Source organism: Oreochromis niloticus, linkage group LG15 (assembly GCF_001858045.2).
Source record: "Oreochromis niloticus isolate F11D_XX linkage group LG15, O_niloticus_UMD_NMBU, whole genome shotgun sequence".
Taxonomy (NCBI): domain Eukaryota; kingdom Metazoa; phylum Chordata; class Actinopteri; order Cichliformes; family Cichlidae; genus Oreochromis; species Oreochromis niloticus.
The window spans coordinates 12,801,770-12,812,775 of NC_031980.2; positions in this window are offsets into that span (position 1 = coordinate 12,801,770).

Here is an 11,006-nt window from a genome sequence, read left to right on the forward strand (position 1 = left end):
CCTTGGAGCGTGTTTGTGTGTGGGTGCATGTGCATGTGCATGTGTGTGTGTGTCTGTGTCACACTTTTGCCCCGAGGCAACAGGCTTTCTCCGGGGAGGCTGTCACACAGCTATGTCCGGATCAAACAAATGCATCTTCATTTTCGATCTGTTGTGGATTGGAAGACGGCATACCTGTGTTATGTTAGAGAGTCAAGGACGCGGAGCAGAGGAAATTAGATCATTTATTTGTAAATTGTAGGTTTAAAGTTAGTCAGATTAGTCGAAATCCACGTAATCGTGTAATAAGGATATCTTAACCGCAACAAAGAATTAACAACCTGTAAAACTTCATCGTCTGTAATAGTCTTTTAAACGAAGCAATTGTTCTGTATGTTCTGTAGCTAAATGAGATCATCAGTTAAAAAAACATACACATTAAATGCACCCAGGTTATTTTTATTGCATACCAAGTCAGAGGTACCAAATAAACAGCTGTAAGTAGAAATACGTCTGCTTTGCTTGGTTGACTCATTCATATTGATACTTGATGCTTCAGAGCTTTAGATACACAAACCCATGAGATTAATCAAAATTTTTGTTATGGTATTATGTCACTGTAATACTAAGAATGATGAAATAGGTACTTCTAATCAGAATCCTGAAAACAAATACACATCGACAGTTTCTGGGTTATATTGTGCATGCACACCTTATTCGAAATTAAAATGCAAGCTGGTGCAACAAGAAGCAGTGTCACACCTTAGAAATCTTTATAAGCTGCGATAAAGACAAACAAATAAATGGAAAACTCTTGAGGGTGTGTTCTGGTGCATGTAGATTTGTAATCAGCTACTACACACTACTTCACTGGGGGGGAGGTCCAGAATTTGTTAATGCCCAGGTAAGATTGAGATCTACAGCCCTGTTTTCACCTCCACCCCCGCTCCTTCCTCTTCTTGACTTCTCTCCAAAAGCAATATTTGATTTGGCCGGCTTCCAGCCAGCTCAGGAATTGTCAGAATTTTCTTTCTCGTTACCCACGCGCTAGACACGCGCCACGCTCTGAACGGCCACGCCGTACACCTATCTGTAAACTTAATTCCACATTGAACATCTACACTGGTCACATTCACTTTCAATTTGGGGAGGTCCATAATGCACTGGCATATGTCAAGTGGATTCTGGCGCTTGTAGACTCTTCTTTGTTTTTGTGGTGTTTTGTCCTTTTCATGCTTCCTGCCCACTCACCACACCTGACCAAGCTACTAATTAGGACTGCTGACATGAGCCACCATGTAATTTAAAATCCACTTCTGTCTCTCACTCTTTCGTTCTCTTTCTTTGCCTTCAGTCATCTCATTCATCACCTTCTATTCAGCTCTCCTCTCCTCCTCCTCTTCCTCTCTAATGCCTCTTTATCTGGACCTTCTCTACACTATGTCTATTACTCATAGGTATGTGTGAGTAATTCTCATAATGACAGCATGGACTTCTAGTCTGAGTTGTGCACAGGCCCTGGAGACAAACTTACACATACGTGTGGAGGTTTTTGAGTATGGGTGTACATGTATATGTAGCTGTGTAGCTGGTTATAACTTGGTTTAGATGATCTGATAATTGAGATGGCATTCTTAGAATGAAGTCAGTGAGCAGGAAGTGTAATGAAGTGTAAGCTGCATACAAGTAGACTAACAATAACAAGATGACTGACTTTAACCGGTTTAGGATGTGCTGTAGGAAGTGAAAGTAGACACGTCATGTACCCAAAGCAGGGCAATGAGTATTTTGCTAAAGAACAGCCACCCTTAGATTTACAGTATCACAATAAACGCTGAGCAGACTGGGATTAAAAGTGCTTTCAGGCAGAAAGTGAAGCAAATGTTTTACTTTCATCATTTGCATGAATTTGGCTTTGCCAAACAGAAGTCAGTGTGCCAACTGTACAGCCATTAGCTCTTAGCTAGCTCACAATGAGCAGCAGGTTTCAATTTGCACCCATCTCGGAAAACTTGGCTCGTTCTGCATTGCCCTTACATGAAATAGCACCAGCTCTAAATTTTTCTTTGCATTAGATACATTCAGCTTTTTTGTGCTGAAAGGGTTAGTTCAACCAAAATAGACCACAGCATCTACCCATTTTTTCACATTTTGAGAATTTTTCTCTTTAATCATCGAATTGATTAAATCTCCTGCGGTACATGTAAAAACTATTTTATAATTACTTTAAAATTACACTTAATCAACAGTAAGATTTCACAGACTTCCATACAGAAACCTGCTTTAACACAAGCCAAGAATACCTGTGGGGGAAGGCTCCATTAATGGGTTACTCTCTAATTTCCATGCCCGAATCTGCAACCTGCCTTGGGTTATGTCTCGCAGGAGAACCAAAGGTGACCACTCCTTCCTTGTCACCTCCCGCAAGAATGAGGACAATGCACTTTGGCAGAGATGGCTAAGACTGAGCCCATTTTATAACCCATTACCCCTCAATTGTTCAACAGAGCCTCCACCTCTGGCTTTTTTTCTGAAGTTTTACGGCTGACTCAAGGAGAAATATTTAGAATTTTATCACAGCTATCTTGCTGTCACTGTCCCCTACTCTGACCTATGTCACCCTGCCTTACTGTGGTGTTATCAGCCTGTCAGCCATGACAGCCTCCCCATCCATTTCATGTTACTTTAAGTGATTTCCTTTACCTCGAAATACCCTATACTCTCGACAGCTTGTGGTTGAGGAAACATTTACTCTCACGTGCATTTCATCCGGTCTTTGACAGTTGATTGAGGCAAGATATGCTTCATCTATATGTCAGTGGTAGCAATGTGAACACAATGAATGAATTGGGTTTATTTTATTAAATTAGAAAAACACTGATGCACGCCGTCTTTCTCCATCTTTTTTTCTGTCCTCTGATCCATTTCATGTGTTAATCTGAAAAAAACAAAACCCGACAGCGCTGCACCACAGCCACCACCCACCCAGTCCAGCCATCTCTCTTCAATTGCTGGATGATCTCCTGTTGACAGGCCAAGGGTTATTATCGTGGTTTCAGGGCCAGGAATGCTACTGCGCTTCACAACAGATGTCTTTTCAGATCCTGACAAAGCCACCCACAGAGATGAGGAGAACAGGAAGAAAAAAATGTATCACTGTACTCGGCTGACCCACAAAAGATGTTTTTTAATAAAAACTTAATTCAATACTAATAATCCAGAACACTTCTTTCTTTTTTAAATGTTACTCAGGCTGGATAGTAGAAATTACAGGTGTCTGTATGTTCTTATCCTAACTGGCATCAGAATGTCATGCCAGTCTTGTCATGCATATAGCAATCCTCAGTTCTCTGTAAAAACAGTTTCTTTGGGTTTAAAAAAAAATTTGATTCACTGTTTATTTTACTGCACAAGCTTCCATACAGCATCACATGAGTTTACAGTAACCTGATGGTTAATAATAGAAACCAACATGCTGCTCTGAGAACCAAAGCATTGTGGTTGACCCCTTAAAGTTCTTCCTGAGTATTTTGTCTGAAATGAGGTGTACTTTTTCTCACTCTTCAGTTGCATCATGCCTCTTTATCACCATTACTAATACTTAGGAAACGTTTTGACTCTCTTTAAGGTCCGACTATTACTCTAAAATAGCCACAGCATTTGTTTCTGATCTAAAAAAAAAAAGAAAGACGAAGCAGTTGCTGCATTAAATTTCACTTGAAGCATTGAGTGGGAAAACAAAGGGTGTGCTTACAGACACTGGCATCTTTAGACAGACAGTTGTACAAGCAAGGAAGTGTCAGACCCCCAGGAGCCACACCTGCCTGTATCAAAAGCCTTCTCACATTGTTTAGTCTTCCTCTTGATTACTAAGCCAGACTGTAATAATGACCAACAGAGGGGCCTGTCATCCGGGAAGGATGCACACAAACTATTACACATACTCACTCACGCAAACACACACTCTCTTTTTCAACCTATCTGCCCAACCCCAAAGAAAATGGTAAGTAGTCAGAATCTCTTAAACATACACAGTAGCGTTATAAAGTCATGTGAAAAACAAAGTTTCCACAGGACAGTTTTCACAATCTGAAAAACTTAGTGCGCCCCAAGATCCTAACCACCTTTAGAAGCTATAACTTGAAGTCATCATTTACTGTATGACTGTCAGTACGTCATTCTCTCACATCACTGGGGAGGAATTTTAACCCGCTTTTCTTGACAACATTATGTCAATTCATTGAGGTTTGCATTTGTTTAAGAACAGCTCTCACCACAGCATTTCATTGAGGTTTAGGTCTGGACTTTGACCAAGCCATTGCAACACCTAGGTTATTCTCATTTTCAGCCACTGTCTTGTAGGTTTGCCACTGTCACTGTCAGACAGATGGCCTCACATCTGACTCTAGAATTTGGCATACAGAGGAGTTCATGACAGTAAGGTTCCCATGTCCTGTGAATCCTTAATAAGCCAAATCCTCACCCCTTCATCACTGTCCTTCACATTTAATAAGAGACGTTTACACTGATATCCTGTGTTTGGTTTGGTTTCCACCAATGGTCAAACATACCTACTTTAGTCTGTTCGGGACATTTTTCCAGAATCGGTTTGTACATATGCAACTTTTACAAACTTAAGTCATGCTCCAACTTTAGCATTTAGCTTGCTAACTGGGGCCTAAAGAGTCTGAAATGTGACTCTTGGGTTTTTTGGGACATCCACTCCTGGGAAGATTGTAGGATTTTACACCTGAATTCTCCAAACCAACAAACTACCAAAATGAAAGTTTTTATAGAGATGCTCACTCTTTTTGATGATCAAAGAACCACTTGCATTTAAATTTGCAGCACCTGCATGCTATTTACCCTTTTGATTCTTATGGAAGTAGATGGTGTGTACTAAGATTTTCACAGGAATCCCGTAAAAACTCTCTTTTTGACATGTCTGTATGTGTGTTTGTGTATATATATCTTTGTCTTTGTCTACGTCTATCATATTTTTTGTCTCTAAGGAGCAGCCTCCTCATATTTTTGGATGGCTCTTGAACAAGTAGCCATCCATGAGGCCAACCTGATCCATGCAGTCACTTTTTAGCCACTTGTAGAATTTCCCCTCACCATTTCTCTCTCATACACCCACACACATACACGCTTAACTTCCTTTTATATCTTAAACAAAGATCCACAGGAAGCCCGACTGTGACCCCTAAGCTGATGCAATATGCTTAGCTGTATGCGTATTCATGCTTACCCCTTGCTTACTTTGTAAGTGCCCTCTTCAGTGAGTGCAATCAGTTCCTTACACAGGAAATAATAATCCTTTGAATCTCACCTTGACAATTCTTTAATTATTAGCAGTGCTGACCAAAACGCATTTCTTGTGTGTGATGGTTTTTAAAACAAAGTATCAAATGAAATACCTTCACCCAAGCAGCACCGCTCTATGAATCACAAAAGAAAATGAGTTTACAGGCACTCGATGAGCGCTTAAATCGTTTAAATACAGCGAATGGGTATCTTGAAGTTACTTGAAAACACTGATAACTGTCAATACAAGGAGTGTTAAAATAAGACATAAATGAGTTAATGGGCTAAAACCAATGGAAACAAACCCTAAATATTAACAATATTAGTGAAAAACCAGTTTAAATACCGTGTTATGTTCTTTTATCTTCAGCTAGCTAGCTATAGTTCTATTATTAGGCTAATATAAACAGTATTAATCAAGGTAATGTGCAGGATGAGGGTTAAAATGTTACCAAAATTTTTTAAAAAAAATCAATACTACATGATGACAAATGCTGTAATAATATAGGAAGAAGATCAAATAAAAGAAAAAAAATAAAACTAAAAAGACTGCTTTGTTTAAGGGGATGGGGCAGTGGAGCTTTGTCTGATGCAATAGCGTCTCCAACCTGGAAACAGCTACTTTATCACTTAACAATTAGGTAACTCATGTTATTTAGGTCTAGATAAGACGGTGAAGTGAAGTTATCATCTAAGCTAGAAAACTTGGCTAGCAAACTGTATTCGTGCATAACAAATATACACATATCTACGCATTAGTTCCAAGTAACATAGCAAAGAAAAAAATACCTACCAAGATGGAGCACATGTTCTGTGGTTTTTGGTTCCTGTTAAACCACATTTATTTTATTCGTTTTCTTTTTTGTCCACTTTGCAATTGTATCTGTTTCACTTCCTGCTGTCTTGGCCAGGTTTTTCACTTCTTCTGCTCTTCTTGCAACCAGCCCCAAGTGGCCATTTGAGGAACTGCAGAATCTATTGCTTAAGTGCTAGCTTTATTTTTTTAGCCTCAGAGTTAGCTTAGATTAGCATAAAGAATGAAACAGAGGAAGTGGAGTACAGAGGCTCTATCAACTACCCCCAAAACAAAACAAAACAAAAAAACCCAAAAACAATATGCTATGTCTTTTCTTGACTCAGACAAGAAACACTACGTGTGCGGGCTTGTACTTTATAGTATTTTTCCCTTTGTGGCAGGACTACAGTTTTTCTCATACAAAGCTATCTGTGTAAGTTTGTACAACTTCACTTTCAATGGGCAAACAATAGAGTGATACTGAGAAATACAAGAAACAAAAACTTTTTTTGGCACTGATGAACTCTGTGCTAATGAGAGTGCTGCTATTATTGTAACGTCCTGTTTCAGCAAGTGAGCACAAATGGTGTGATTTCTTTTTTTTTTTGTCACAAAAAGAGGAAGCTTACAGTTATTCAGTGACAACATCAGTGACATCATCGGGTGCCAGCATGTCTGTCGGCACATCTGAGTATGTGCAACTACTTAGAAACTAATGCAAAGACACATGCGCACACACACACGCACGCACTTCAGACCAGTCAGACAGCACTGTCTTCCACCTGTCTCCAGCGTTGCCCGTCCCGGTCATTAAAAGGGTCCCAGAGCCCCACTCTAAGTGCACATGTCAACTGCAAAATTACAGGGCACGCACAAACACATATTTGTTTTGTATTTTGAAAGGGTAATATCTGTCTGCACACAAGCAATACGTTCATTTTCCTGCTGATAGCTCCTCCTCTTCTCTTTGTGACAAACCCAGAAAACAAAGCAGGTAAGGTTCAAAGACAAAACAAAGGAAAGGAGATAAAGACAGGAGACACGTCGAGCTGATGGACATATGACTTAGGGAAACTTATCATTTCCCTAATGATTCTCTGGTTACTGTGGACTTTACCACAGTGATTACAAACCACTTCTTTAACTGAGGTCGAAGTATCATGATATCTCAGTTTTGTTCTACCACTTAGCTCCCACTTTTTCTAACTAATAAAGACCACAAAGCCACTGCAGATGCCTGTGATGAAAACATCGCTGTCTGAAAATGTGACTGCCAGACATTGGCAAGACTTGATTCAGTCTAGCGGGAAGAAGTGCACAGACAACTTTGACCGGGAGGAAAGACAGAGCATAAAGGGAAACAAATTGCTTCGACTGAAAGATGAAGATCTATTTTCAGACAGTGACATCATCGTTTCTTTTCGCTGGCATTACTTCTGGGAGCGTGAATACAACAAGGAGCACAAACAAGCAATCAAAGACCCTTGGCACCTGAAAGTTGTGTTGTTTTAAAACTGCCCTTTTATTCTCAGCTCTTTCACCACGTTGCCTTTGGGTAACCTGAGTGCTCTCTTTCCCTTTTCAGCATGATCGGTACAAACAATGGCAAACGTCTTTTCTCCTCAGGGTGATTGACTTGGTCTTATTGCGGTTCTTATTTTATGCTTTTCTGCTGAATGAAATCTCGGCTGTATGTCTGAATAGATGCTGACAGGACCTTATTAGCTGCGGTATCCCGAAATACACAGACATGAGATCACTAGTGGACAACATTGGGCTTGTTGTCACAGCTCAAACCCAAATTTATAATGGCTGTTTTGTCACTTGTCAACATACGGCATGAGTCACGGCATCTTGCCTTAGCCCGAGAGTCAATGAAAATGGCACAGCAGCACGTCTGAACACCATGACAAAGGCATTTAGCATTTCCTATAATTTTTGCACTGGTCGCATCCTTCTTCCACGTGTGCTGTAATTTCCCTCGGCTGGATACTCAATAACATCCTGTTGTCTGAGGATATCTGAGGGGCCTGATTTTACTGACCCCACCACCGCATCATCACACACTGTTTTCCCAGCCCTGGCTAATGACAGCCAGCCAGGAAGCTGTCCCCTGTGATCTCTGTGTTTAAAAGCATCCTTATTATTGCCTGGGTATTGTTTTGTTGTGTTTGGATCCCTTTGGACTACTGTTATTAAATCGAATTACTGGGACTTGTCTGTGACACCAAGAATCTTCAGGAAACACTTCACAAAAGGGAAATGCGCATTGACAGCATCTGAGATGAAAAATAAAAAAATGTCACAGCTAACTGCACTGACTAGATTACATGAAAACTAGTCTCCCTGTCCCAAGATAAAACACTACATCAGCAATGTATTTGTTCCCAAGATTTATAGCGTACATAATTATTAATGCAATATTACTGCACTATTCTCTTGTACAATCTAGATCTTACTTTTACTCTTTAACTCAAACCTATTTCTTTTTTTTAAATCACTTTTGCATATATACATTTTTACACTGTCTCACAGCATAAGGCCCTCACTATGCGCTTGTGGCATTTTTACTTACTTATTTTAACTATGCTGTTTATTTATTGTAGACTGTACTATTTCTATTCATTATCCTGCTGCTGTAGCATGATAATTTCCCTTATGGCATCAATACAGTATCAATCTATCTGTAGATGCTGAAGAAAAACTTAAAGACAGAGCTGAAGAAGAGATCTACTTACATAGCTCTTATAATGACTAAGAGATGTACAGATTTCACAATCTGTACATCACTTAGATCTGTTTAGCACAGTTCATCTTGGTACATTAGACTGGTTTTTCCAGTCAGGTGCTGATGTCAGACTGTCATCTCTTCTCCTTAGATGGGCATCATCGGCAGCTTTCTTTATGCTTTACTGATTTGTTTCGTTTTCTTTTTAGTCAAGCGTAAACTAAAAAGAGCTTAACACATGCAACCAAATGCAGTGCATCACAGGAGCCAGCCTGAGTGGAGGTTTTTTGAATGAGATAACTTTGTGGTAACCCTACACGGTGACACAACAGGTGGTCATCCTTCTTAAACTGCTGCGACAGAGACAGGTGCTTCCGACAATGAGGGGTAGAGTGGGGGTGGGTGGGTTGCGTGGATCTCCGGACAGGCTTTGGACAATGGTGGAAATTGGGCATGGGGGGGGTAATTCATGCATGGGCAGCTCCTGGCCCATCCCAGCTCTATGTCAAATATACAAGTGCATGAACCCAACTACTCTATGAGCATAAAATAGTCCACATTGCAAGGCAAACACAAACATGCTCAGTGTTTTTTTTTCTCCTCAGTTTGTCAGGGAAACAGAGGCGTCAGAGGACAATGGCCTGACAATTGGCAAACAGGAAGAGATCCTCTTTGCACAGAAGGGTATTCCTGAGTCCAGCTTAAAAAGGGAAGAGGGCTGGAGGTGAGAGGGGCTGTGGGGGTGGGTGAGCGCAGCGACAGCACTTTGACCTCAAAACACCACCACAAACATTTCCGACCTAAAAAAAAATCCATCTAAAGAGATCATATCTATCCGCCCAGGAACAATGCAACAAGCCGAACACAGCAATGACACAACCTGAAATATATCCCGCTCGCAACTACATTTTCTCAACAGAGAAAAAGACAACACAGGTGAAACACTTCTTGCTTTTCCGTCACCTGCACTTAGCTTCTCTCATTCTTCACTTTCATTGTAAATTCACCCATAAAAAGATCTCACTGATTAAGAATCTTTTACAGTCTGAACATTTCAAAGCATTCCAACCGGTTTGACCATGTGACAGCCGGGAAATGCTTCAAGCCAAGTCTAAAAGTAAAAACACTTTCCAATCTCCCTGCAGACATCTGCCCATCTGATCGCCAGCGGTATCCCAACAATGTGTTTCCTTTTCGATGCAAACGCCACTGCGTAATTAAAGCTGTCACAAGCCTCTTATCTGCATACCTTACGAATGACATGAAGTCAAAATGTTGCGTCACAGATAAACAAACTTATATAAAACACGTCAGATTTCTTCTTAAAACTACTGTTTAAAATACAAAATACTGCTGGAAATACATTTACTTTCATTTTTAAATACACATAATAAGCCAAATAATACTAAAGCCCATGAGTTCTCTAAGAAACACACTGTATCTTATAATTAATCACTTAGTTCCGCTCATTTCCTCAAGCTGCGAGCCGGCTCGGTGAGCCTTATCCTGAGCTATCAGTCATTGTGTAAGAGTAGGTGCCAGAGATAATAATCGTCAAATCAGCGCTGATTGATTAAGCAAGAAGTGGAAGGAAGGGAGGGGACGATGATGAGCAGGAAGCAAAAAGAGTGAAGAGTTGACCGTTCTCTTGTGCTGTCAGATAGATAAGGCTAGTGATGGAGATTCTCAGTGGACTCAGATAACCTTTACCAATAATGTCACTTTTTAACAAAGCTGCTCTGTTTAGAGTGGACTTCTAACCTATCAAAAAAGAAAAGGAAAAAATAAGATGAACACTGTTTACAGGGCTATACATATTGTGTATTCATTTCTAAATTGAAATGACTTCTACTGGCATTCCAGCTTTATTAAACTGTACGAGTCTATTTTTGCAAGTAAAATGAATAAAAACTACAAAGATCAATACCAAACACAGAATTCGAAACTGTAGATGCTGATAAGCATCTGACATTGTTTTGAATTCCTTTTAAATTTACTGTAGCAGTTTTCAAGAAGTGTTTCAAAGCTTAGCTTAGACCTTGCCATTAAACACTTTATGCTTGCGTGAATTCCTGGTTTAGATACAGTTTGGTACAGACTATTTAAACTATTGCATTTAATCTCTCTTTGTCAGTTATGTTGCTTCTTTAATGAAGTGTGTAGGCCTACAGGGGAAAGTACTGAAGCACGTAATCT